Genomic DNA, 23,879 nt, shown 5'->3' with positions numbered 1-23,879 from the left:
TTGCCTTGATTCATGGATCTTACATTCCAGGTTCCTATGGAGTATAGCTCTTTGCAGCATCGGACTTTCCTTTCACCACCAGATACAGCTGTAACCGAGTGTCCTTTTGGCTTTGACCCAGTTGCTTCATTCTTTCTAGCGCTACTAGTACTAGCCCTCCGCTCTCCCCCAGTAGCACACTGGACACCTTCCAACCGGAGGGGCTCATCTTCTGGCGTCATATCTTTTTGCCTTTTGGTACTGTCCATGGGGTTTTCATGGCAAAGATACTGGAGTGGGTTGCCATTTCCTTCTCCAGTGGCTCACGTTTTGTCAGAGCTCTCTGTTATGACCTGTCTGTCTTGGGTGACCCTGCATGGCATAGCTCATAGCTTCATTGAGCTATGCAAGCCCCTTCACCACGACAAGGCAGTGATCCATGAAGGAGGCGACTGTGCTGCAATGATGCAATTAATGACGGTGGTTTTGATGAGAGTCTTGATGGTTTTTTGAACTGCTGAGCACACTGATATGGGGTAACATTCACGTCCTGGCCTCCAAGTGTGTATTCCATTCTACACGTACCAGTACATTTTACGTCCTGATTCTATGAGCTGTTTGAATCAGAGTGTGGGGTTGTTGATGTTGTTGAAGAACTTATTTTTGTTTGTGGCAAATGGGTTATTTTTCCTCTTAGAATGTTCTTTCTTAAATATAGCTTTTCAGCAGAAGCCAGAAAATGCTCCAGGGATGTTGGCAGGAGAATAAACAACTCCCTGCTGAATTTTGACATCACAGACAACAGTGGAAACAAACATTAAGCATATAAGCAAACTCCTAACAAGTTACAAAGAAGCCACAATCTTTTAATTGCTGTAGTAGCCATCTTGTACATCATTAAAATCACCTGTACTGGGAAGTATTTCCCCCTATTCTTCTTTCCAACAGTCTTGTCCTGAGATTCCTACAGAAGTTTATTAAAATGAAGCTGGGGATGGGGCAAGAAGGGGCCCTAACACTCTTTCTTGAAAACAACTGAACTCAGATTTCTGCCTTCCCCATTCAGAGGTTGTATTCAAGTCAAATTAGCATTTTGCAATCTCCTACAACTCCTTCTGTAGCTCTGAAAGATACTCTAATCTCTTCTGTCTAGAATGGGCTCATGTTTTCTTAAGTAGAGATCTGCACCTAGCATTTTGGTTGGTAAAATTCAATGCGTATGGTCCTTCTCTACAGAAGGATGAATCTGTTAGCTTCAACCCCTGTTTGGACCTTATCATACTGAAGCAACAAAGATCAAATGGGAGTTCTGCTCACATCCATCTGTGAGTAGATGTCTTAGTATGATCAGGAAACCTGACAAGGCACAGGTCATGACCATATGGAAAGTTAGAAACATAGAAACAGAGCGAGTCAGAAGGGGTCTCCCGGGCCATCTAGTCTGACCTTCGGCACTGGCCAGCTCTGCTCACAACATGCCCACCATGTGCATGTCCAGCCTATCTTTGAACACCCTCACTGATGGGCCTCAACCACCTCCCGTGTAAGCCCATTCCACACCCTTGGGGTCCTAACTGTCAGGAAATGCTTCCTGGCATCCAAATGAAACCTTGGCTCCCTGAGCTTTGCTCCATTGGAGTGTGTCCTGCCTTCCTCTGCAGGGGAGAACAGGTCTCTACCCATCTCCATGTGACATCCCCTCACATACCTGTATGTTGCCAACATATCCCCTCTGAGTCTCCTCTTCTCCAGGCTGAAGAGACCCAGTTCCCTCAGTTCTGCCTCCTCCTCCTCCTCCTCCTTTTTCAAGTAGAACTCCCATTCAGACCATGCTGATACAGTATGGCAAGGTCTGAGCAGAGGTGGGCAGGCATGGTATACCTGGACTTGTAGTATGTGTGTCTGCAGGGATGGTCCCATCTCTTTTCCTATTTTAAGGCTCACATATTTATGCAAGTGTCCAAACAGGAATGCTTCTCATTTTTCTAACCTTAAATTTGGTTTTCCAGTATGATCTATTAGTTAGAGTATTGGACTGGGATGAAAGAGATCTGGTTTGTAATCTTCATTCAGGCATGATGCTCACTGGGTGCTCTTGGGCATTCACTGGCCTCCAGCCTAATCTCCCTAGAAGGTTGTGCTGAGGATCATTGTGAGAATACAATGGAGAGGAGAACCATGTAAGTGTCTTTGGGTTCCTTGGAAGAAGAGAAAAGGTAGGATATGAATGTAATATGGAAGGAAGGATGGAAGGAAGGAAGGAAGAAAGGACAGACGGACGGACGGACGGAAGGATCTTTGCAAACTTTCTTAATCTTAAATCTGAGAAACTTTCTCCATCTTAAAATCATCCTGAATGTTCAGAATATTTTTCAAAGCTTGTGTGTATTTGTGTGTATACACATTTTTGTGCAGAGTTCTCCTACTACATACAGTTTGTATGCAAGTTTGCCTAATATACACTCTTCTTGTAGCAATTTTCCGGATATACTGACATTCTGAACATTATTTCTACTAATGTACACAATTGTGGGTACACATTCCCCTACCGTATCCCCAAATGTTAGTACACATTCTAAACTGAATGATTCTCTCCTATTCCCATCCTTTCCCCTTTCCACACCACTGAACAAACCACTGGCGAATCCCCCCCCCCCCCCGTTCAGTTATTGCTACTGTCACTTCCTTTTCCCCACTCCCCACACCACTTTTTTGGTCTCTTTGCTTGGCTTCTGTCTTTCTCACTCTGGCACCTTCTCTTCTTTCCTTCTTTTTGCTGTCTCCCTCCCTAATGTCTTCCCAGATGTAGGCAACATTTTGGGGATTGATACCAGACAGTGATACCCCTCTGGGCTCTTCTGCCAAAGGAGGTCAGGTGGGTGGTTGCTAAGGAGGGGGACTTTTCAGCAGTGGCACCCTGGTTAGGGACTGCCCTCTCCCAAAAGTTCACATGGTGCCTACATGGCAGTCCTTTTGGCACCAGAAAAACATTGTTTTTTCAGGCAGTTTCATTCTTCAGTTTGTTGTTTTTAAATCTGTTATCATATTTTAAAACCTTTATACTGCTGCTGGATTTTACTTTGATTTATACTGCCATTTTAATTTGTTTGTTTATTGATTATATTTATAATTTGTTTATATTTTACTGCTCCATATTTTGCAGTTTTAATTATTATGAACAGCAAGAGAGCTTTGGCTACTGGGTGATATAAAAATCTAATTAATTATAAAATAGAATAAAATACAAACCTAAGCAAAACAAAACAATACATAATACTTGCTGTAGGCACCAGGTTTTCCTGGACATCAGCCATAACCTTTTGAGCATGGTTTCAATTCTCCTTCTATATCCAGGAGTAAAATATTGAGAAAGGAATCCTGGCATGGGGAAAATATGGCTGAGGGATGGAGAGAGAAGATGAGAAAGACGCTAATGCAAGAAATGTCTTCCTTCACCTTGCAATGTCTGAGGCATGAGGAAGACAAGGGAAGTTGTGGCCAGAACTCCTTGGATAGAATGAGGTACCTGAAGGGAGTCATGAATTCTGGGAAAGGGTCTGAGCTAGGACAGGTGAGCATTTGGTTTTTAAGCAAGCCAAGCAGATTTGCCCTTTAGTTATCCTGTGGGCTGCATACTGGTGCTGCCATTCCTCATTCAAAATTGTGTACAGAAGTTATATACTAGGACAAAAGGGTGCAAGAATAGAAAAATGGCAAAGGAAGTGAGCAACTCTCTTTTCAGCAGGCCTCTGCTGGGCAGTGTGCCCTTGGCAGATTCTGACAATGTCTGTGCTCCACGTTGGCCCTGGCGTGTGTATAGCTGAAGAGGAGTTTCAAAAGCTAGAGTAAATTTAGAAGGGGATTCTTAGCTAAGAAATGTGAGCAACACTGGCATAAGATATTTGCCTGTAAGATGAATGAATGAGTCAGAAAGGCAAGCTGGCACATCTCTAGTGTAATGTGACAAATGGTTTGGGAAAATTATCTGTCATGTTCATAGTTAGATGGTCTGCCTTTTCCTTTCTCTCTCCCACAGCCTGTCATGACTTCTTTTTAACCATGTAATGGGAAAACACTCTTTCTTCTCTTCCCTTCAACCTCACTATTCTACATTAAATGATTTCATGAAAAACATAATTCTTATTATCTTGGAAGGAAAAGGGAAGGGGAAGGGAAATAGGCCAGTCTTTGATCATATGCTCTCCCATTGTCATAAGGATTACCAGAATAAAGACCAAATAATACTAATAATAAAAGAGCCTCACAAATATTCCCCCATGGAAGTTTTGCTTTTCATTTGCTCATGTTAGCTTCTGCAATAAATTTATGCTGCTATTTTGTAAATAAATGAGGATAAAGTAAAAGTGCTTATAAACCCCTCAATTGGGTTACAAGAGTTTCCTTTTTGTCTTACAGACATAAGACTGTAAAGGATTACAAGGCACACTAAAAGACCCTTTCCCTCCCATCATGAGCAATTTCATAGGCCTCAAGGTCATTGATGCTTTGACTTCTAAAAGGCAGTGTGTTGTTATTTATTTAATGCTAATGGATGCAGTTCCCTTTATTGCTGGATTATAAGTCCTTTGCTCATCTTGCTTTCATGCTGGAGAATTTCTTTTCTTTCTATTCCTAATGTCTTTGTTGTGTCATGCGTATGGTGTTATCAGAGAAGGAGGAAAGCTCATTCATAGCCAAGCTAAAATTGTTCTTGAACAGAATATTTCACTCAAAACAACAAAAGTGTGGTGGTTAGTCATTTTTTCCTGAATCCTGTAGAAGAATAAGATGAAAATAAGACCGGAACAACGCATTGCACATGCCTGGGGTCACAGCTCTAGGCTGAACTCGATCCTTCTCCTCTGCTGGTGGGTATTAAGGGAGTTGTCTGTGGGCACATTGGTCTCAACAGGCACTGAAGCCATCCCTATGGGAGAAATGGGGATGCTGTTGGCATGAGGAAGCTATTTTTGGTGGCAGCCCACATTGGTATAATATTTTTTTGGCCCTATGTTACTTCCTCAGCTTCCTAGAAAATCTTCCCCCATAATGGGAGGCATAAGATGCTGCTGCTACTCTTGGTGGTGGTGGTGATGTTGATGCTGATACAACCTTGAATAGAAGGGTTCAAGACAACTAACCACATGGCCCAATTCAAAATTTGGTGTTCATTTTTCGTCTCTAATAGAAACATTTGTAAAGAACACTTAACTGAAAACTGTACATCTGATGCACAAGAAATGGTTTTAAGCATCACCAGAGACAAATTGTGAGGACTAGGACTTGTATCTAAGCTAAGGGAAACCTTGGCATGTGCAGTGACGTTCAAGAAGAGGAAGCCCATGCAGTACAATAGCAAGAGTGTTGATCTAGTCTGGGGAGACCTGAGCTCAAATCCACATCCAGCCATGCAGCCTGCTGGGTGTCCTTGTTCCTATCACAATATTTCTTCACCAAGCTCATCTTGCAACCTGTAAGAATTGAGTATTAATAGTAACAGTGATGATGATGATGGTGATGGTGATATTGATGATATTGATGGCCAAAAGGATTCAAACTTTTGTTACAGTCTTGATAATACCTACTTTCTTAACCCTGTGTGGCCAGAATATTAGTGGCACTGGCACTCTTTTCTCCCAGCCTGCTTTCAATTTGCCTGGGCCAGTAGCATCTGGGCCAGTAGAAACACAGTAGTAGAGTTTGTGTGTGTGTGTGTGTGTGTGTGTGTGTGTGTCTGAGAGAGAGAGAGAGAGAGAGAGAGAGAGAGAGAGAGAGAGAGAGAGCGCTTCCCAGAAAGTGTACCTACATAGAAAACTCCCAGCTATTGAAAAATTTTCTGACCATCTTTCTTGGAAGCTTTCTCCCAGAATTTCAGATATGTGTGCAGCAATGTTTTCCGCTAGTCTCCCAAACAACTTTTCATAATCTTTCTAGTATTGTTCAGCCCCAAGGGAATTTGACTGTGAGCGCTGGTGTTCCTTATGCTAAAGAAGACCAGTCAGTAAAAGGGAATCTGAGGCACACACACATGTCCTTGTAGTGCCCTTGCTCTGCTTAAAACATGCCAGTCAGTTTAGCTTTGATGTCTTTATATGCAGGTGGGGTCTCCTCCTCCTCCCTGTGTCCTTCTTCTCAGGTTGATCGTGACATAAGGAAGTGCGGGGTCGTTATGAGGGGGTTTTTTCCCTGCATGACAGAGAAGCCAGGATCATTGTGTTATAGGGTGAGCAAAGAGGAAGAATTTTGGAAGGAATGAAGGCAAAGCTGAACATCTGTCAATGTGATTTTTTTAGAAATGGGTTTTATTACATTATAGATATTACATTAGAAGAACAAAGGAATGATGGAAACCATCCCAAATTTGCTTTGGTTTGACTTCCTTAGACTAAATGACAATTTCCCCAAAAGCTGGAGCATGTCTGTCTGTCTGTCTGTCTGTCTGTCACAAACCTGTTGGTCTTTTCTGTCTTCCATCTAAAACACAGAAAAGTTTATAACACACACTGTCCTTAAGTTCCTATGGAATAAGTATTTTTGTTAGACTTCTTTCCTTTGCTTTGCTTTGCTTTGCTTTGCTTTGCTTTGCTTTGCTTTGCTTTGCTTTGCTTTGCTTTGTGTATGAGGTAGGTGGATGGAGAAGAGAAAGCCCATATTTGTAGAATGGAGTTATAATTATAAAAGCCTAAAACCCCAGGACTATACAGTAAGGTTGCCAAGAGTGCAGGACAATAGCATATTACTCCAAAATAATGAAATGGAAGCAGCAAGATTCACTTCTGGCTCAAAATGTGTGGGGAAAAACTCTACACTTTGCTACAGAGCTCAATATATTAACAAAAGTATCATTATCCATAGTTAAATTTTTTTGAAGTGTAGCAGACCTTTTGGACTGCAGAATGGAATACAGTTTGGAAAAAATGGATTTACTGTGTCTGGATGCAAAACTAATCAACTCAGTATGACTATTTCATATGGTTAAGCCCATTACAAGTTTGCTTGACTTCTTTCATCTCTGTTGAGGATATAGGATGTCATTAATGTTACCAGCTGCATTGTTTTCTTTGAATACCAGCAGCAGAGAGGGAAAAATAACCAAAAACTATTGGCTGTCTTGTTTCCCACTTACATAGCTATCATACGGCCAAGGCAAATGGGAAACAGGCCCTTACAATAACAACATTTTCCCAAATGCCCTGTTAATTTTTAGTAAACCAAAATAAAATGTGTTGTTATTTATTAAGACTATGTGACCCGTACAGAATCCAGATGATGTTTCAGTAAAGTATCAGACTCAGATTTTTAAAAACTCACATTTCTTTGTAGAGAGCCCAGAAAACAAGCATTTATGCTTGGCTCTATCCATGTTTGGGATTCAGCTACACCAGCTATAACTCTTGGCACTTACATAAAACTTTTAATGGTTCCCCAAATGCAGTAGAAATGCTGCTTAGCTGCACAAAATATTGTTGAGCCTGTGATAGCTATCTTAAGGCTGAGTCCCTCTCTGTCGGTTAGCGGCCTGGTGTTAGGAGAGCTGTGCCAGCCGCTGCCATTGCCAGCACCAGGAAGACTTGCCATTTGATCTAAACTGAGGAGGAATTCATGCAGCACTGAGATTGCCTCTCCCACTGCTTTATTGTCACAGGGTTCACTCTGCCATGAGCTCTACCTCACCCCAGTTCCATCTTATCCAGGGAGAATTACAGTAAGTAGAGAATTGGAGCATGCTCAGGCGTTGAGTCTTATTTTACATGCATCTTTTCTTTCATTTTGGTTACTAATGTGGACATACATACCTGCTCATAACACTGCCAAAAAAAGCAGTCTTGGTGCAAGAGCACACATAAGATTAACTTTGCTCTGCTCAGTGATGTGATTTCCAATAAAGAACGGGATATTGCTTTCAGCCAAGGGTGAGAGAGATGGAGCCCTCCATATTTTATTGGATTGGAACTCTCATCAGCTAAGGCAGCAGAGCCAATGGTGAGGGGTGATGGGAGCTGTAGCCAAACAACATCTGGAGGATCATAAATTGCTCACTTCTGTTTTAAGCTAGTGGTTATTTGTGCATTTAATTACTAGTTTAACAAATCCTTTTAAAACAAGCATGTGGAATGAAAACTTGGATCTGCATAGAACTGCAGGCATCGAAGACCAGCATGGCAGGAGGTAGGACTATCCATGGAAATAAAGGGAGGGATTTTGCAAAAGAGCTTGCCTGAGCTTGCCTCTCTACGTAGAACAGGAGGAAGTCAAGAAAGAGAACATACTTTGGCAATGTAGTCATAGCATAGTAAAGGACACATACTTTGCATGTATGAGGTGCAAAGTTCAAACCCTGGCATCAGTTGAAAAAAGGATCTTAGAAACAGGGCTTTGAAAGATCTTTGCCAGAGAGCTGCTGCCAGCTGGAGGATAAAGAACACCGGGTTAATATAGACCAATGCTTTGATTTGATATGAGGTAGCTTCATGTGCCCCCAGGGAACCTTTCTTACATTGTAGGCTTCATTAACACAGTTCATGCCTGTACACACCAAATGGAGCCATTTACACGTCTAATTGGAAGTCTGTTCTTTTGACATACAAATATGCCACACTCCAAATGTATAGATAATAAGGTATGGAACAGGTAATAAGAGGCATACATGAAAAGAATATAGAATGGACAACCAGAAGGGTTGTTAGTTTTAATGAGCACCAGTATTAGAAGTATTTTTTTAATCTTACCAAGAAAGGAAAATGATGCTCAGTGGAACTCTCAAAAGTAAATTAATGGAGGTGACTGTTTTTATAGGAAGTCTGAGAAATTGTTCCTGGTAGTAGCCCAGGAAACAGTTGCATCAGTCTTGCCACACAGGAGGCAGATCTGCGCTCTTTTCTTCCGCAGGTCACCCTTGTTGGTAATACTTGCGTGGAAATGGATAGTGGGCATGGACAACTATTTATTTATTTAAAGCATTTATATAGCATTTGATTAGCATAAAGCTCTCAAAATGGTTTACACAATATAATTAAAGTATGCAAAATCTATCAGTTTAAACAATTTAAAATGGACTCACCAGCAATAAAATAATCTCTATACAGTCATTTTTTGCAGGTCAATACAACAGCAGCAGCAGCAGCAGCAGCAGCAACACAGTACATAAAATAACAACTATTCCAAATGTACCAGACAATTTAAAAGTCAGTATAAAACTAGATAGTCAACAATTAAAATGGCAGAAAAATAAAAAATTGTTGTGCTTCACCCACATTCTTCTACTTATTGGCAAAAGGGAATTTATTTTACCATCCTTTTCCTTGGGACGAGTCCTGAACAGAGATGGCTATTTGCCAACCAGTCATGTGCATCAGTGTGCAGGTGTGCCCTTCACAACTGGGCCTCTATGCGTCCTGCCAGGTGGTGAGGAGAAGCCTATTATTCTCTTGCTACCCCGGATTTCTGATTGTATTTAGAACTTGATGTGATTTCTTTTGTCCTTTCATTGGGTAGTACATAGTACCAAACCAAAGGGTAAGTAATCACAAAAAGTAACCACTTGGATTTTTGGTTCAATTGATGCTAATGATCTTTGGTGGGACACTTGGTGGGATCATACAATTCGCCAAGCAACTGCCTCCATTCTGTGGTAAGTTGCTACTTAGTAAACTGTCAAGAGTATTTAGGGCAAATGTCTTATTGATACTGGGTTGGATCTAGGCTGAGTTAGTTGCACTTGGTTCCATTGAAATCAGTGAGATGGCAGTTAGTCATGATTAGCTAGTTGTAGTAATTTCAGTTCTACTTAATTGTGGCTAATGCGGTTGGAAACCAACGCACTGTGCTGTTTGCACACACATTCTCTTTCTAATTACCTTTGCCAACCATGCCATATTGCAGTGATACATTGTTGTTATTTTTAAAAAGAGGACTTCTAGTCCTCTTCCATTTGTTCAAGTAGTTTGTAATTTGATGATGACTGACAATCATGGATGTTCCTAGACATATCCAAAGAGACAAAGACTGGGGTTTAGCTGTGTGTTCATCATTAGCCTGTTGGCAATTATCCTGTGCTAGACTTAGTCAACACACACTATTCATAAGCAGCTGAAATGCGGGATGTGCATGTGCTGTGGAGTGAATGCAGATCATCCACCAAGTGAAACAACACATAGTGGGCTATTAGCTGCTTGGTCAGCCAGTTGTCCTTGTTTGAAGAAGTGATTATACGGTACTCCAAGGCCAGAAGAATGCACAGCTTACACATAGTGGCTAAACTGTCACTTTTAAACTTAATCCTTGCCAGTGCTGAGGAAAATATTACTGCACTTGCTCAGCAGTTCACAAATTTGGGGAAGTGGCAAAGTCGTAACATTCTTCTCAACATTTAGCAAGATAATACAGGCAATCCATTTGCCAAGTGACTCCTACCAAAAATTACCACTTGGTAAATGGTTTGCTGTCCTCATCCAAAGCGGTGCAGGTAGGCTTGCTCAATGGGGGAGACAGATCTATTTCTAGAGTAAATATTTATTCTCTTGGGATATATAACTGTTGGTGTTGAATAAAGGAGCAACTTTCATTGAAACTCCTTGCATTGGCAAATGTGATATCCAATCATTTTATAGTACTTGACAAATATATGAAAAAGCTTGGAAAAATTGATGCTGGAGCCCCTTACTTGGGAAGTTAAGTGGGATAAAACGATGGCATTTTTTTCTTCTAGAGGCATGAAGTGGTGTGCATATCCAATAAAGTGGATTGGAAAACACTTCCCATTTACTGCATTTATGGACCACATCCCAAAATGCAGAACTTTTTATAACCCAGTGTGAGCAGTGGGCTCATTTTAAATATTGGTAGGTTAAGGGCAAGGTTAAAAGGCCTTTTCATAGATAGGTCCAACATCAGATTGCCCCAAAGCAATGCATTGTAAGACCATTTACTGTGGTCACTTTTTATACTTCATAATCACAGAAGGTTAAGGTAGCAGTCATATGTATTATGACATATGAGGGAATTACCTTTATTCCCTCATATTTTATTATTTTATTTACAAGCTAGGGAGCAGAGCGGGATGGGGAAAGAGAAAGCTAGAATATGTCACATTGAGGATAGTAGAAGAGCCCTGTTGGATTAGTCAAAGGCCTTTCTAATCTAGCATCCTGCTTCTTGCAGTGGGCAAGCAAATGCCTATGGGAAGCCCAGAGGTAGGACATAAGGCAGACTGCTCTGTTTTCCCTCAGCAAATGAAATTCAGAAGCCTACTGTCTTTGATCTTACAGGTGGCATATGGCTATCATGGAAGCTGGGGGACTTCCTGATGGTGTGCATGAAGAAACTAGCATTTGATATTCAGGTTGCTTAGGAACCAAGGCTCCAGAAAGTTTCTTGCTGTCACTTTAGCCCAGCTTTCTCCAGCTTGGCGTCTCCCATGTGTTTGGATTTCAGATTTCCTCAGCTTCAGCTGCAGTGGCCAATGGTCAGAATGCTGTGATTTGTAATTCAAAACCTCTGGAGAGCACACAGATAGGGAAGGCTGCATCATTAACCTGTAAGCAATGGACTTCCAGAGAGACATCCTGCTTGTAAGAAATGGCTGCAGTCCAGTGAAAGATACCTGACCAATACATACATGGATACAAATTCTCATTTTCATTTTTGTTTCTTTTCTCTGATTAGAAAGATGCACAAGCCGTCCTTTAACTGCACTGATGCCCACACAAATGCAGCTGTTGCTGAGTTTTCTTGCTCAGCCTCTTGCTGACACTCTTGTGTCTCATACCATGTAACAAATGAAGGCAAGAGCTTGCAAAAGGAACTGATCCAATTAGTGTGGTTAAATGGGGCTAAGGCATTGCTTGTCAACAAAGCCACTGCTGGAACGTCTGCTCAAAAGGGCTAGCAGCTTCTGTTACTGGATAGAAGTTTCCTACATTGATTGCCAAGGTTATGAGTTGTGCAGAGAGATTTGAAGTACACAAGCCAACCTTGACTCATTACAATGAGTCTGTACTTGTTCCATTCTGATAAAAAGTCTGTAACTTCTATTTTATTATTTGCATTAGCCTTGAAATAGTATGCTACTTACAGAATTAATTGAATAATCTAGGGAAAATCTTTTCTAAAATGTTTTTAAATATAATACAAAGAAGATTTTACACATATTTTGTGCTCAGACTCATCAATCTATGATGCTGTGATTACTTTCATTTGTAGCTTGCTGCCACATGTGGACTTGTTTCTCCACTTTTCCCTTATTTTCATATACAATTACTTTTTCCTAATAAATAAATTGACATCATTTTATATGTTTCATCAATCTTTGCCACCAGTTACCTATTAAACAGTCACTATACATAGATTGTATTTGGGGTCATTTTATGACCCCAGACAAAATGCCACAGCCAGGCAAATACTGTATACAAAATGCACAGCATTTGTCTTGACTGACTGCTTGCTCCAGGAATTTTGAAAAGGCATCAGAAAGGATTTCAGTTTTGAGCTATTAAAGGTGATTTAAGACTTACAGTTTCTTGCAGCAATGTATAAGAATGAAATGTGAATTCCTGTAGGTCTAAAAACATCAAATCAGCAAAACAAAACAAAAAAAAAGCCTTTTCCTCAATGGATTTTAATTCTTTTTAGTGCATATTTATCTCCAGCCTTTGGCTTTCAGAAGAGTCTGAGATGATCCATAGTTAACTTCCTTTGGACCTCAAAATGTGTCCTTTATTTGGGTTACAGAAATACCCATAGGCATTTCCATATACAAATTTTGGGGAATTTTATATCTTAGGCAAAAAACCATAAAGGGTGGTTTCTGAAGTTGAAATATGGGGACATTTTTAACCAGCATGAATTTAACCATCTTCTAGAAGCTCTAGATTTTAGGTTTATGCATTTGTAAATTATACAACAAAATGTGAGCCTGCAGTTGTGCAGTCACCCAATGATGCAGGATGAAGGCTGGGAAGGGCAATACTCCTCCTCCCAATATTTCAGGCATACACAAATATTCTTCAGAATAATTTTTTGCTTGTCAACTCATTGTTCCTGATATAATTGTACATTCACGCAGCAGTCAGGATACTCATGCACCATGCAGACAGAAACAGCAAAAGCAAAAACAAAACAGTAATTGAAGATTTGTTTTTTCCCACAAAAGGGGGCATAAGTCATACACTCCTTTGCTCCAGAACGGCTAATATCCATTAGCTAATATCCATAAAGTTACAGTCACTGAACTGGGAAGAGGAGCCATGGATATAACAGTGGTTATATGTGTATGGTAGTTATTCAACCAGGGTTATGTGTGCATATGATCCCTGGTTGGGACGGGATGATTGGTTCTACAAACTGAATGGCTATTACATGCTAATATTTTTTATAAAGCCAGGGGATCCAGTTCTTAGGAAAACTGGATAAAACCTGTGATGAGCACTGATGAAGGCAAATGAATGTGCTTAATGAATGCATTTTCCTGTTGAAGTTCTAACTGTCCCAGTCAAAACCTGTAGGGATCTCTGTCCCAGCAATGGGTTTGGACAGAACCTGGTGATGGTGGAGTTGTAGCTGCAGTGCTCTCTCCCCCCCCCCCCCCGCTCTTTCTTTTCAGAACACAAAAAGGGGGAGGGTTAGGGTCCTCCGTTTGTGCAATGTTCCTTATATCAGCTTTGCACTTTGGAGACAGAGCAGGGTAGAGTCCATAATAGAAATACCCAGAGCAATACCATCAAGGATAGGTATGGTTGCGCACCTGGTGATGTCCCACATGCCAGCAGGGTCCACTGACAAAAGCCCCCAAGATTTGCTCTTCCTCTCCAACTTGCAACTTGCTAGTTTTCCAGCCTCTTGCTCCCACTCAAACACCAGTGTTACTTGGAAAAAAGTAGGGGAACTGTCGTCGTCGTCATCATCATCATCATCATCATCATCATCATCATCATCTCCTCCTCTATACTGCCCCACAGCCAAAGCACAGTAAATGCTACAGCCTATTTGCTTACTGTCTCTTTTCTTGTTAAGCAAGTATTAGCAACGATGAGAAAGAAGTTGAGGAGCAATAGCAGCTGGTGAGAATGTGAGGGGAGTCTAATAAGGCTGTCTTTCCTTAGGGCCCTGAAAAATCTGGAACTGGCGCAGTTAATAACCCAGAATGAAGCTGGTCTGGAGAAATTAGGTGTCTTCCAAAGCGTTTGGAGATCTCAACTGGGAACAAATGAGGTTTGCATTTGACCTGTGGGCCACAGGTTCCTTTCCACTGATTCAGCACATGGGAGGAATTGGCTGCCCCTTCATCTCATTACTTCTTGACATAAGCAGCCCTTCATTCTGCTACGCCCTCTTGGTGTGAAAAAAGGAAGCCCTCCTTTTTCTCCAATCAGAGACTCACTAAACTTACTCAAAATTTTTGTTTTCTGTGATCCCTAAAAAGGATTTCCTGATCTGTTCCTTTTGGACTAATGTGAAGATGAGAATGTAGCTGACAGATTTTATACTTCTATGAATGTTGTGACACAGTTCTCACTAGCTTAAAAGCATTAAAATGTTCATCTGAATGCTATTCTGAGGAAAAAAATACACATATTTAAATACCATTAAAGCTGCATATAGTGTTGTTTAAAGTTGTGGATTAATATAAGAATGGAACAGAAGGGCATTGTGGAAAAAAATGCCTTTTCATTCCAATCTGTGCTTTATTAACTGCTGCCTCTAGGATTGATTTGTGTGGTTCATTTTAAGAGGTGTATATATTGCTAATGATTGAGAATATGATAGATTATGCTTTACTGTACATGTCCTCTTGAGGGCATTGATGTCCTTAAGGAGGTTGAAGAATATTTGAAGAAACAATCAATAAAGTGATATGGGCGAGAAATGTATTAATCCATTCCCAACTTATGCCAAAGCACAAGCCTTCTGGGAAGCATTCTAAGACTCACCTGTTGACTTCGGGAGTCATGGTTAAATCAGCACGGAATGGTGATTTAATTTAATATCATGGGGGGGGGTGCCCTACAGTTAGGCAGTTAGAGGTTATAATTATAGTTTTATTTCCAGGGTGGCAGGGAGGTATGTGGGAGATTTTCACTTCCTGTGTCAAAATAACTTTGCCTAGCTTTTTTTGCCTAGTTTTGCATGATATGCCTAGTTTTGCATATTATGCACCTTGTTTTAGGGGTGTGGGAACCTGAAACAGGTATGAAGCCTCTCCAGGACCTAAACATTGTTTCTGTCTTCAGAATAAATAGGAGAACAGCACTTTGCACACTTCTTTCTCTCTCTTTCTTGGTCATAAGGCCTCATGTGGTGGTTTTGGAAGGTTCTCAGGGAATATCAGTTAGTCATTCTGTTAGGAGTTGTGGCTGATGTTTCTGGCTGCAGATATGCTGGTGTAAATTTGTTGATTTTGCATGAGGACTCATCAGGTGACATTTGCCCCAGACTTTGGGCAACTTTTGCTATAAAACAGCATGAGAAGAGAAGGCCACTCTTGCAGCAATGCCTAGTGTATTTTTGTAGGTGAGAATGAGAAAGCAGCAATTGGAAGTCCTCAAGAAATAGCTATAAAGTTAGAAAAATATAGGCAGTGGTGAAAAGGAAATCAGGGGTTTTTCCCCCATGCCAAGTATCATGGCTTTTTATTTGTGCAGAATAATCATATAAAATACAATATACTCAGCAGATGTTGGACCAATTCTCAGTGGTGTATCTACTATACTTTCATGTACAAGTACTATAAAATAGAAGTTAGAAAACTAAATTAGACTAATGGTTTTCTTTGACAGGAAAAGCCATGGTAGTTTTTGGATAAAGTTAACTATACTAAAATGTTCAAGCTACTTTTAATGTACTAAAGGTTGTACTACTGAGATAAGTTTACTGATGTGTACTGAGCACTCTCCCTCCCCGCCTCCCCCATATGTCTGTTGAAATGGATACTAAAAGGCAGGGAGCAACGTAGCTCCAGAGGCTTAGTTTTGGAAAGCATTTTCAAAAACGCAGTGCACATGAGCAAGCATGTGCAAATGCCTCACACATGCTATTTTCATATATTTGTCACACCTCCACTGGAGGAAAATCTGATGGATTCTTACCCCCAAAATGGATACCACATACTTTCCTATGTGACTGTGCTGTGAAGAAATAGTTTTGTTCCACATGAAGTACGTTAATACTCTTACATGCTCCGATGTGTAGCTAGAATTGCTGAGTGTGCCACTATTTCCTGCCCATTTTGCTGCTTGGCCTTGGTGTGTGACCGCATGTGTGAATGCAGAGAGAACAGAAGCATGAAGTTGCATCTGCAAGCAGGTACACCAGCTATTGTGGAATGTACCATTTAATGCTTTAAATGGATCTGGTGTGGACAACTTGTGGTCCATTTGTTGGACTACACCTCCTATTGGCCCCAGCCAGCATAGCTTATGGTAAGGGATGAAAGAAATTGTAACCATAAGTTGCTTGGCCCTGCCCTAAATCCTGAGAGTAATGCAGGGAATGCCATGAAGCAAAGCTTTTGGTCCCTTCCTTTCATCCTGCAGCCCCATAAACAACCTCCAAGTCTCTTTGGGGGCTCAGGGGGGCTCTAAGCAATCTGAGATGCATTAAGGGATGGTGGGAATCCTAAGGAAAGTTAACTTTAGGACATACATGGAAGGAAAACTTCCTGTGCCTTTTCTCTCCAGCAAGGTCTCTCCTTCCAAAGTATTTAGGAGGAACCCTGCCTCTCCAGGAAGGCTTTTCAAGGGGCAAAGGAGGATGGACTTCCTTATCTTAGGATGCAAGTGATTGTTCCCTTATGTACATTGCACATTTGACTTTGTTCATTATGCCCCAGACCAAGTTTAGTCGCACTAGTAATCTCAATTGCCATTTACCACCATGCCCATTCCAATGAGTGCACAGATGACAGAAATTCTTATTCGGTTGCACTTTACAAAGCTTGTTTTGAAGCATGTTCATCTTTCACCCATTGTAACTTACATAAGAACTATTCATTTTGCTACAGAACTCATCTCCAACCTGGTAATGTAAAGTAAATTGTGTGCACCAGGACAATATGGTCAACTAATGTTTTTAATCTGAGTAGTTGTTCTATTGTAATATCTTTATTGATTTAATTATATTTAAACTTTTGTATATTTTTGAATATTTTAATTGTATGAATTTTAATGTTGTAACCCACCTTGTGTCCTGGGGAACAGGTGGGATGATGATGAGGATGATGACAAGCATCTCTGCTTGGAAAATCCTCATGGATTTTCTGAGACATCTTCGCTGCTTGGCTTTGGTTGGGGTTTAGTCAAAAAGCATTTATAGCATTTATAGCTTCACAATCAATAGATGAGAAATTATTATTCACTTCTTATTTGTTTTGTATTTTTGGCATTTAGGTTACCACTGAAGGTATAAAAGAAGCACCATCCAAACGTCTGTAAGAATTTCCAGTGTAATTCCCTCTGGCATAGTCAGGGGTTTTATAACCTACTTGTAAAACATCACCCTGTGCTAAAACTCAGCAAACCATGTATTACACTGGAAAGTTAATTTCATATCCAAAGCTTGAAAATAATCCATTAAGGACATTTGTGGGTTCTTTGCAAGAGTTCAAAGTGCATTTTTTCTTTTGAATCTTTATTATACTCTAGTCTCTGCAGGTTTTAATTACTGAAACAGTTTTTGCAAAAGTTTAACCTATATCCATGGATAATGAAGTTCAGTAATACCAAAGAAAGAGGTAGGCTAGTTGAAATAATTGCAATGATTTAATAAAAGCTACATGAATGGCTGTATTTTACTTTTAAATTTGTGGACAGCATTTTTTTTGGCTATGTTTTTCAGAAAGCAAATCAGGGAGCTTTTATTTCTTTGTACACCTTTGCTGCTACTCTCTGGACCTCCTCAGACTTGGAAAATATTCTATGGACTTCATCTTCTTAGTATGAAAAATTATCTCACCATTCACTGACACTATACATAATGGCTACAGAGATACAGCACATAGAGTTGGAAAACAGTACAGGCTCATAGTTGAAATAGTCGCTACGATTTTTAATGATGCTGGAAGTGCTGACCAGAAATGGTTGACACTCCAGTGGCTTGAGCCCAGCACCATGTGATGGAGTGAGACTCTGTCAGCAGCCTCTAGTTTCTGCCCACACAATGGTTTGAAAGGTGCAATCTTGTGAGTAGATAAGTGGGTACCACTTTGCTGGGAAAAGGGCCAGCTGCGCTCGTGAGAAGTGGGGAGCCAGCACTGGACCTGCCTGGATGTGAGATGATACGGGATCAGCGGAAGAAGCCTGGACGTGCCAACAAAGCCACAATGCCAGCTGGTCTGCATATGGGTGGAGCGACTTTGCCCCCTGTGGTGCACACTACATGAGCACGTGAGCATGAGCAGAACAAACTAGCACTTTAAAGCAGCCAAACCTCTACTATGTGGTAACACTGCAGACTCCTGGCTAAATTGTGCCATCGTCACAGGCTAAATAAATAAACAAATAATTGATCTGTGACTCTAAAGAATTTGCTTGCCAGGATAGGTCTGATAATACAACTTTACTGACTTGTAGAATTGGTTGGGATTGTTTTTGCACGTAGTCTTACTAAATAAAAACTGTGGTGTTTATCCGCCAAAACCAAATGAGGCACTCTGTCTGCTGCAAGGGATGCTCAAGAATTCCATGTCATCATCATTTTTAAGTGACTTGGTCCAGCTGATATAAAAAGACACATTTCATATTCAAATTAGACTAGAATATACATTTTAGGATAAAACAAACAGAAACATATATTTTATGATATGTCCTTCAACTTGCTCAGTCCTTGTAAACTCAAAGCTGTGGCTTCCTTTATGGAATTAATCCCTCTCATATTTGGTTTTCCTCTCTTCTTTTGCCTTTTACTTTCTCCAGTGAGATTGTCTCCTGCAGTGCATCTTGCCTTCTCATGATGTGCTCAAAGTATAACAGCTTCAGTTTCGTCATTTTGCTTTCAGGGAAAGTTTTGGCTTGATGTGATCTACTTGTTTGTATTTTTGTTGGTTCAGAGTAGTTGCAAAGGTCTCTTCCAGCGCTATGTTTCAAATGCATCAATATTCTTCTCGTCAGCTTTCTTCAATGTCCAGGTTTCACCCATGGGTTCAGAAATGCAATAATGTGGATGATCTTGGCCTAGGTCTCCAGTGAAATGTCTGTATACTTGATGGTCTTTTCTAGTTCCTTTATTGCTGCCCTTCCAAGTCCCAGTCTTGGACTGCAGTCTCTGTCTGAACTGATGACTGAGCCCAGGTATGCAAACTTCTCGAAAATTTCCATCTCTTTATTGTTGACAATAAAATTCTGTAATTCTTCTGTAGTCGTGATTTTTGTTTTCTTAATTTTCAGTTGTTGTCCTGCTTTTGCACCTTCTTCTTTCACTTTCCTTAGGATTTGTTTTAGTTCACTGCTGCTCTCTGACAGTAATATCATCTGCATATCTTAAATTCTTGGCATGTCAAGAATTTGAAAGAGTCTGTCATCTTTTTATCTCTTCTGTATAAGTTTTTCTGTGTAGACTGTGCACCTCCTTTTTATTTTATATTCAGATAGTATGTTCCCCTGCTGGCCTTTCAGCATTCCTAATCTAGGTTTGAATTTCCCTTTGATACTTGGATCTTCTGGAAGAGGGCTATTGTTTTTCGTCTTCTGCTGTTCCCTTCTATTTCTTTGCACCGATCATTGTAATAGTTCTTTTTGTTTCAACATGATAGTCACTGAAAAGTTGCATTCAGAATTCTGAATTCTGTTTCTGCATCCTTTTGCTTTTGCCTCTTGCCTCTCCTTTGCAACAGTGTGTTCCTTCTATCATCTAAGCTTTTCTTTCTTTTTTGCTACAAAAATGCATAGTTTGAGACAAAATGCATTGCAAATAATGCAAAATGTTGTGCATTTAAAACTTGTACAGAAGTGGGAATGGGCTTGAACAGACTTGTTATCATCATTATTATGTTACATTTATACTACATCTTTCTTCCTCTTGCAAGGAACTCAAGTTGACTTACAGGGCCCTCCTTTTCTCCATTTTATCCTCACATCAACAACTCTGAGGAGGGTTAGGTTGACAGTACATGATTTGCCCAGTGATCCAGTGAGCTCCATGGCTGAGTGCAGATTATAACTCAGATCTCCTGAATCGCTTTCCAACACCCAAGCCACTATGACACACTGGCTATCTTAATTAACATGTGCAGAAAGGATACTGATCCATTCAATCTAATGTACTGATTATTCTAACTTACCCCAAGTTCTTGTTGGAAACCCTGTCACAGGACAGGGTGACCAATTCTTTGTCTGTGTCTTAGACCTAGCATTCACAGAATCTTAAAATCTATTTTTCACCTTTTTCTACAAACACAGCTGAATAATTTCTGAGTCTGCCCATTCCTCTTATTCCTCCCTGCTCCTTACCTTTTTAACACTCATTTTCCACACTCTCTACCTTTTGTTGCACTCCTTTATTTTTCTCTTGCATTTTTAACAGTCTTTGTCTTCTTTCATGTTTCACAGAGTTGTACTTGGATATTCACTGTTTTCTTTCTTGGCAACAATTCTGAATTCCTTTTTGTGTCTCTGTTTGTATTTATGAAATTCATTCTAAACTTTTGTCTTTCCCTCCCCCTTTGAATTAAATATGTCTTTCAAAGAAACACAGACTTTGTTATACAGAATGTGGTAGTTGGTACATTAATGTGGTACTTGCTACATAAACAAATGGATGTATACACTGAATACACAAAAGTGTTCATGGAAATTGTTTAGAGAGATGTTAAAGTGACCATTAAAGATATCTTCTGTATTATTCATCATAGCTAAATTAGTATAAAGCACCACCAAGCACTGGCACTAGCAACGCATTTAGAACACATTTTAAAAGCCATCTATTGTTGTGAAGCTGCCTTTTCTGTCCCCAGGGATCATCATCATTTACTGTCAGTGCTATTCTATTAACAATGTTCTGTGCTGAACTAGTATTTTTCTCTCCCAAATGTGTGAAGAAAAACCTCCTAAAAACTTTTTTTTCATTTCTTCCATATAGCTCTCTTCCTTGATATTGTACACAGCCAATCGACTGATTCTCTTTCTTGTATTCTTCCTGGTTCATAGAACCCACATTCTTTATAAGATTTCTTCCTCTGTTCAGGTGATTAACACTTTTCCTGCTTGTTCTTCCAACTAACTTAGGCACTTATGAGTATCTCCTTGAGTGGCATTCCAAAAGCCAAGAATGCACATCACTTGTTTTCTCATCGTTTAACTATTCTATACTCGAATCACTTTTACATAAATATGTGAACTGTAGATACTGAAAAGCATGGTTGTCTGCATGCGACATGAAATAATATGAAAGTTCTGTCTGTGGTATTTGATCTTAAAGATGTGTGAACCAGCAAAACATATACCTGGGGAGGTTCTTTAATTTCTTCCTAGAAGCTTTTTTTCAATTCAGGTGTATACTGGATTGCAAGCTTTAATTTTCATTTGTGTTCAAAAGAAATCTGCTTGTTTTCCCAAATGTATGCATTGTGCTCACAGAAGGCCCATCACTTTTGGATCAATAAAGAACGCTTTGGAAAGAAAATGGTTCATGGCTCCTGAAAGTGGCTTCTTCCCACGTCCAGTGAATCGTACCTTGGAGATAAGATCTCTTTTTCCTCCTTTATCCTCTTGTGTGACTGGTTCTCTTCCTGCCATGCTTACTCAGATGGACTCCAGTAGACTCTCAGCTGTATCGACACAAACTAAACTGCATTCAGGATTAAGCAGATTCTTTGTCAGTGCAGGAAACCCCTTTTTTGTGGTTGAACTGGTCTGGATTACTTTTCCTTTGAAAGAACCTTCTGAGACTTCACAGACCATCCCTTGGAGTTGAGTAAGCTTCTTTGCATGATGAAGAATGACCTTTGAACTTTAAGAAATGGTTCCTGAGTTTGTCTTTCTTCTTCTTTTTTCTTTCATACTGTAAGGCTTTGAACAAGAACTGTCTTCATGCGCTAATAAAATTGCCCATCTGTACAAAATTCCTGAGGGCAGATTGAGTGGCCGTTCTGGTCATGGTCTTCCTCACTATGGTGAGATAAACTGTATTTCTGTTTAAAGTAACACCAATCTTTCAAAATGTGCATATAAACTAGCATATACACATTTTATGGTGATATGTGTCCTTTTGTCCTCTTCTAGGGTAATGCTTAAGTGGCCACTGTATTCTTGTTTTTGACCAAACATGTGTAATCAATCCAGTTTAAGGAGGAAAGAACCTGGCAGTCTATGAATAAAATGAAAGTCTGTGCTAGGCCCAAAGAGTCCTAGGCCTAGCACTGACATACATTGTTAGCTCTAAAAAGTTGACAAAATGTGATGTCTACTTGCTTCAGAATGCCTGTTCTCATGTGGTGATATCTGACATTATCTCATTCCTTTTCTTTTTGCCTTGTCTCATTTTGTTTAAATTCCCCTTTCCATTTCATTCCTTTTCTTTCTTTCCTTTTAGGCAGACCACCATGATATGGAAAATGTTGCTTGTCCATAGCTTCCACAATTGCCACATATGCAAGAAATACTCATCTTGTGAAAAAGACAGAAGCCTATCACACTGCTTATACCTCACTGCCCCATGATGGCAGATGCTTCACCACTTCTTATAATGGTGAAGTTGCTCAGAGAGTCATTCTGGCAAATGGGCAGGGTAGAAATGTAATAAATAAATGTTTGATGTAAGGAATTGCTTTTCTTTTCCTGGTTGAAGGTGTAAGCACTTTTCTAGCCTCCTTAATTACAGAGAAATTACAGAGTGTTTATAATGTTTACAGTGCACCCCCCTGCTTGCTGTCTGGATATTCATTGATTTGCTCCCTGGCATCTCATCTCTGTCTTCATCTTCTGCAGCCCCTAAGAGTTACATCTGAAACAGTCAGGGATCAACTGCTTTACAGTCATGATCTTGACTTTCTAGCTGTGTGCTAGTGCTTGAAACCTAGAAGTGCCCCATTTTTTCACACGAGGGCAAAATTTCAGAGTGCAAAACTTTTGTTACAGGTTCTGTTTGTGACTGTCTGCCATGGGACATGTAACAGTACAGGTTAGGAATCTGACTGGAACCAGTCAGTTGGTGACCCCATGAAGGAATATCTGGGAGTGGCCTGGCCAACTGTCCATTGACCTCCATTGTTCAAGTCTAGTGATCTCCTTGGAAACATGGATATGTAACTATATTTACTTATGGGGTCACAACGTTCCAAGTACTGGTCCTTGTGCAGCCAAACAACACATTCCATACACAAGAAAGAAGGTATCAACAGGTCTGTAACAGTCTGAAGTTCTGACATACAGTTGTCCCCTGAAATTCATGGGGGTTGCGCTCCTAGAGCACCTGCGAATTGTGAAAAACCACGAATTTGGTGCTGGCAATGGGTGCGGGCCACCAAGGCGGTGCAGGTGGGGGATGTGGGCCGGGTTGGGCCAGAGGCGGGTGCATGCACATGACGAGGCAGGGGCAGGGGCGTCCGTGCACAGAGATCATTTTCTCCAAGTGAGTCCAAACCGATCCCCTTGCAAGCAAGCTGCCGCACAGAAAATTTGGTGAAAGACTGAGGCTGCGAAGGCTGAACTGCGACTTCACGGGGGTATACTGTATTTTAAGACTATAAAACCCTTAGGAAGTGGAAAATTCCAAAATAGTGCACTTTGGACTGGGTTTGATCAGTGGGCACAGAATGTTGACTGCTGGGGATGGGGTGGGGGTGAACATAGAACTGAGGAGGGCAAAACAGAATGGAGTATCCTGGCGGTGGCATAGCTGCCTGGAGTGTTCCACCGTGTAACATTTTATTGCAGGTCCCATTTGATGTATGAACTACCCAGAGAACTTCAATT

The sequence above is a fragment of the Varanus komodoensis genome, unplaced genomic scaffold, assembly GCF_004798865.1.
Source record: "Varanus komodoensis strain SLA01 unplaced genomic scaffold, ASM479886v1 scaffold24, whole genome shotgun sequence".
Lineage (NCBI taxonomy): Eukaryota > Metazoa > Chordata > Lepidosauria > Squamata > Varanidae > Varanus > Varanus komodoensis.
Note: the sequence above shows the minus strand (reverse complement) of the source record.